Below are 6306 nucleotides of genomic sequence, written 5' to 3' on the forward strand. Positions count from 1 at the left end.
TATGCTTTAAAATGTGAAAGATAACCTTGAATAATAATATTTTTCTTTTGAGATTGAAAGGTCGGCGGGCCACGCATCGGGACTTAGAATTTAAGCTTGGGCCATTAGCACTATCTGATTTTTAAGACTAAAAGTCATTGTTAGGTTGGAAATTTTCTGGCCCCCCTCAACTCGCCTCGGCCTTATTGTTTCGGCCCGCCAGCCTAATAATCCCACCACATGCCACAGGGAGTAGTAGCTAGTAAATTTATAGGCCAAAACTAGAAGCCAATAACAAATTGATGTACTGTTATGATACACAATTTAATGGGCGACATCAATGGTGAATATTTGAAAATAATAATATCAAATATTAAAGGGCATTTAATAACCAGCTGTATATATTCAAACTCTTGTAATAATATTAATTGACATTAGATGGCTATGTAGAAGCAAAGGACGAAAACATTAATGTTGAAAGTTGTAGGATCCTTATGTTTCCTTTCCAAATGGGAGAACCTCCTATGTTGGACTGTGCCTATATAATACCACCATTAGGATACATCACGAGAAATATCAACCATAAGGAAAGCCACAGTAGAAAAGAAATAGGACACCATTTCTGATGGACTTTATCAAGAACAATACAAGGGCCCTATGCTTGGTAGTTCTTCTGATGTCTGCCACTTTTTCATGTCATGCAACTGGGAGAGACAAAGGTACACTCATTTGTTTATGTTGGTCCAATGTTGAAGAAATATACGCAAACCTTGATTTTGTAGATAATCTTGAGTGACTCTTGCATTTCATACTATATATCCATAGCCTAATCTGAATGGGTTGCTATACTTCGTCATATGTAGGTACGACTGCATGGAGAGCTTTGTGTGGAGATTTTAAGATATGCGAGAACCCAACGGTGAACAATGTTAATATTTGTAGACTTAACTGTGAATGGTCTGGTTACGTCTTCGATGACAGCTACTGCGACCGTGGTAAGTGTTGTTGCGCATTGACACCGCCAAAGAAATGATGGGTACTACAATGTGCCAAAAGTTTGGGCTTGTAAGATATGGTGAACTTCAATAAAGTATGCAAGTTGATCTTGATTTGAATATGCAACTCCATGATTTTACCATGAAGTCGTTATTCAGGTTCGTTTGATATAAATCTCAGTCACCTAAGAATTCCCTAGCACTCAGTTGACGTCTACAAGATTTTATTGCATTGGATGAACAAACTAGTACAGCATGCTAAATATTCTTTGGTCTTATGAACAAATTTGGAAAACCAATCGACAATTAGCTGGAACTGAACATCTCACTAGCTCATCCTAGTGAAATAAACCAATTTTTCTCTTGACCTATGAAAGTGAACTCCAATATATTGTAATATGAAATATTTTTTGACAATTTAATTTTAAACATATAAATAGTGCACACTTGCTTGAAAGTAATTAAATATGTTAAAAGCCAACAAAAATGGCGGGCCCACTCTGACTGATCTTCATGCAGTTGCCTTTGTCCCTCCGTCCCCTCATAGTGCTGCTATACAACACTTATTGCGAGCGCTAAAAGGTGTGTTCCCACATCTTGCATGGACAAGGCCCAAAGTCTCCCACGCTTATTCATTGTATGGCCGTGATAGTATGAATTGCAGTTTTTTTACATTTCCTCTTCATTTTACTTTAAAAGTCTTAACTAATTTAGATGAACTTTTAGAAAAGTCTTTACAATTTTGAAGAATTTATTCATGAATTTCAGAAAAATATTATGAATTAAAAAATGTTCGTGAATTTGACAAATGTTCTTAAATTTAAACAATTTGCAAGATATTCCCAAATTTGAAAAAAAACATGAAATCAAAAGCTTTCACAAACATGAATAAATGTTCATCAATTAGAAAGAAAATAACTAACTTAAATTTTTTTGATGAGTTTTAAATGTGTTCCAAATTTGAAAAATGTTCATGATTTTTGGAAATATTATTGAATCTAAAATAATAATCAATAATTCAAAATCTTCATGAGTCCAGAAAATGTTCTGAAATTTGATAAATGGTCACAAATTCAAAAAAAATGTTCATGGATTTGAAAACATTCACAAATTTTAAAAAGGTTTGTGTAGAGGAAAAGTATTCACAATTTTGAAAAATGTCCATGAATTGAAAAAAGTTCACGATTTTGATTTTTTCCACAAATTTAGAATTTGGACTTATTAAAATTGCTTGGTGATTATTTTTTTTGTGAAGCTAAGAAATATTCAAAATTAACGTAATCATGACTTCGAAAAATGATCATAATTATTTTAAATTGGTCATGTTTTAAAAAATAAGCAAAAAAGAAAACCTGAAAAGGAAAAAAATTAAGCTTTTGGAACCTTCCCAAAACCGGACGGAAGGTTGTAGATATTTCCAGAAATCATGGTGAACCAAACACTGATGTTTATGTAAGCAGAAAAAAAATAGCCAGTTGTTGTGTTTACTAGGCCTTACCCACATCGGATCGCCTGTGGGCGATTTCCTAAAAGAATGGTGAACAGTGGCTGAAAGTTATATGTAAATAGAGGAAGAAAACAACCAGTTGTTGTGTTCACTAGGCCATGGCCCGCTTCGGGTCGCGTGTAGGCGGTCGATCGGCAGAGCTGGTAGCGGGCGATCTGTAGCATTTGCAATCTCGTGAGGTCAGGAGCAGGAGCTCGAGAAGGGAAGCTCTTGTTCAATGCTCTAAGCGCCGGTTAACGCTACTTGTGCTCGCACACGACGGCTAGCAGGCCGGCCCAACAACATGTTGAAAAGGAAGACGCGAACAAAAAAAGTTGACAGTAATATTGCGAGAAGGAGCAATTGAACTCAACATACCGCGTTAACCACTAGACCGACCTTGCCATGTTCTTTACTACCAGGAATCAATGTGGTTCGATCTTTTAATACTACATATAACATATACTAATATATAGCCAGTTTAAATTATTTGAAAAAAGAAAACGTAAACTTGAGAAGGAATTCACAAAAATATAGAAAAAAGCCAAAGTTCATCGATTTGACAAGAATTTTATCAACTTTGGAAAAAAAGATCAAAGATTTAAGAAAAGTTCATCGATTTTGTAATAAAGTTCGCCAATTTTGAAAAAATGTTATCAGTTTGAAAAAGTTCATCACTTTTGAACAAAATATTAAAAAATTGTAAAAATCATTGATTTTGGAAAAAAATTCATCAAATCTGAAAAAGATTCGAATCGATTTTGAAAAAAATGTTCATCCATGTTGAAAAAAAAGTTCACAAATGTGGAAAAAAATTGTTCATCGGCGTAGTATGCCGGCCCAACTCGGGTGGCTCTAGAGCAGTTTTGTTAGCTAGCACATAGATTATCCAACCTCCCGGGTCACCTCAGCGCCAAGCGAAACCGTACACTGTTAGTTACCGAGAGTTGGATGGATACTTAACCTTCTTTCCTAGTAAGCAGCCTCATGGCAGACTGTATTAGTTGTGTTTTTGTTGAATATTGTATATGAAGATCCCCATATTTCACAGGAAAAAGAAGTTTTTCGATTGTTTGAAAATAGTAAGCACATTATATTGCAAACAATATGTATTCATTTTTTCTCCACTCGCAATGATGGCTGTAACCTTTTTCTTTTCTTTCTTTTGCACATATTGCGTTTTGCATGGAGCGTAGCAATACTTCAACATGGCTCGAATGAGCAAAAAGGCCCACCATCGTCCGCGAGTTTTGGGTTGGGACGTGGGAGGAGTACTATTCTGTTACTAGCAGGATTTGACTTTGTCTCATTGCTCTCGTGCAGAACGGCAATTGTAGTGGAGACGTAACATTGGAGGGAAGTTTGGCTGACTTTCCCGTCCGCAGGAACAAACAAACGTGACCTCTGGTGAGATTCAGTTATTATCAAAAAAATAACGAATTAAAAAAATGTTGGTGAGTTTTAAAAATGTTCCAAATTTGAAAAATGTTCACGACATTTGGAAGTATTTGTGAATATAAAATAATAATCAATAATTCAAAAATCTTCAGGAGTCCAAAAAATGTTCTGGAATTTGATAAATGATCATAAATTAAAAAAATGTTCATAGATTTGAAAGCTTTCACAAATTTTAAAAAGGTTTGTTTATAGGAAAAATATTCACAAATTTGAAAAATGTACATGAATTGAAAAAAGTTCATGATTTTGATTTTGATTTCACATTTTTAGAAAACGTTGGAGAATTTTTAAAAATGCTGGGTCACTGATTGTTTTGTGAAGCTAAAATATATTCGAAATAAAAATAGCGATGAATTCGTAAAATGATCATAATTATTTAAAAAAATCATGTATTAAAAATAATAATAATAAAAGAAAACATGAAAAAAGGAAAACAATCTTTTGGAACCTTCCCAAAACTGGACGGAAGGTTGTTCATATTTCCCAAAATCATGGTGAACCAAATGTTGATGTTTATGTAAGCAGAAAATAATAATAAGATCTCATCTAAGCCCTCTCTCAGATTTCTTCTTCTTCATAGTTTGGTACAAGGCTGGGGGCCATAGCCCCCCAGAGTTGTATGTAGCTCCATCGCCTTTCAATCAATGATATTTATGGAATTGAGCATATTAATTGAACTGTGAAATGTACTGATATTATATTCAACATTAAATTTAGAGGCAGTAACATCGAAGGTGCTTAAACTTGCCACGGATGCTCACTTTGGTGCCTCAAATTGAATAATGCGCCGAACTGGTTCTCTTGGCAGTATGGTTCAAATCACATCTTGATATGTATGTATTGCTGAATAGACAAGCCAACGTAGCATGGGTCCCACTTGCAGTGTCAGGACAGACCGACCTGCAGAGCATATGTCTCAATGAGCATCGGGTCCTACCATTCAGTGCAGAAAATAAACCCAAAAAGTTTGCTCCACCTGCGATAACCACTTCGACCAAGAAAGGTTGTTGTCTTATAAGCATTGCTACGTTCTACCAATACTTAACGCGCTCGTGGAGTTAAATGGGCTCCATTCAGTGCAACCCATTTTCCCACATGTTAATTATTTTCTATTATAGAAATTACAAAAAAAATCAGGTAGTACATAAATTGTTCAGATTTCAGGAAATTTATTTCTAGTTCTCAAAAGTGTTCATGTGTTTTAATGAATTTTATAATTTCTAAAAACGAAAAAAAATCATATGTGGAAGGTCCAAGTAAAAAAGGAAACAAGAAGCTAATATTCTAAAAAACGACCACATGATTATTACTCCCTCCGTTCCTAATATAAGTCTTTTTAGATATTTCAATATGGACTACATACGGATGTATATAGACATATTTTAGAGACTCATTTTGCTCTGTATGTAGTCTGTATTGGAATCTCTAAAAAGACTTATATTTAAAAACAGAGGGAGTATTTAAAAACATGAAGATTTTTAAATTAGATTAAATTTCTAAAATACAGAACTTTTCAATATTTCAAAATTATTCGATTAAATATGAAAATGCTTTTAAAAATTATGAAAACATTTAAATATTTGTTTAGTTTTAGTTTAAGTGCATGAATATTTAAAACTGCATGAATATTTATTTAGTATTTTGATTATAGTTTGAATACTTCTGTAATGTGCCGACCAGGATGATTTCGTTGGAGAATGGAGCGGAGAGCCGGAGAGCGAGCCTTCCCTTCCGGTGCCGCTCTCGCCGTTGCTGTCGAGGATTCTCGCGCGCGCGGCGGGGCTTCTATCTAATTCGGCCCTGCTCTTTTATTTGTTCAAGGCATTTACCTTGTACATAATCCAATTTTGAACTTAATTGCACTTTTATTTCTGTATATCAATGGCAATTATTTTTTGAATAGCTTTTTTGTAGGAATTTTTTTGTCAATAGCTAATTTAAGCCAGGTCCACAATGTCAGGTTTAGGCTAGATTGGGCCTTTTTTTTTTGGCCCAAATGGGACAAGCACCATCGTCCGCGAGTTTTAGCAGGACTTGGGAGGAGTTCTATTCTGTTACTAGCAGGATTTGACTTTGTCTCATGGCTCTCGTGCAGAACGGCAATTATAGTAGGAGGCTTAACGTTGGAGGGAGGTTTGGCCGACTTTCCCGTCCGCACGAACAAACAATCCAAACGTGACCTCTGATGAGATTCGGTTAGCCAGCCAGTACAGACACAGCACGCCGTTCCCATGTACGCATCGATCTCTCTTCTCTTTCTCAATCATGGCTTGCTTGGGCCGTCACGCATGCACAAACCGATCGATCTCGTGCATGCGTACGCGCGTATCGCCGTTGCGTAGCGACCCAAATGATTCGAGCACCATCCAATCCATGTATGTCCACACA

At 35.6% G+C, this 6306-nt stretch overlaps 1 long non-coding RNA gene across 1 annotated transcript; it reads left to right on the forward strand.

Moving 5' to 3' along the window:
• Nucleotides 1-534: 534 nt before the first annotated feature.
• On the forward strand, nucleotides 535-1101 carry LOC119280606. The gene is made up of 2 exons (XR_005138119.1): nucleotides 535-698; nucleotides 843-1101. It is a non-coding gene; the product is annotated as an uncharacterized LOC119280606 (long non-coding RNA).
• The last annotated feature ends 5205 nt before the right edge of the window (nucleotides 1102-6306 follow it).

This window comes from Triticum dicoccoides, chromosome 3B (genome assembly GCF_002162155.2).
Source record: "Triticum dicoccoides isolate Atlit2015 ecotype Zavitan chromosome 3B, WEW_v2.0, whole genome shotgun sequence".
In the NCBI taxonomy this organism is placed as follows: Eukaryota; Viridiplantae; Streptophyta; class Magnoliopsida; order Poales; family Poaceae; genus Triticum; species Triticum dicoccoides.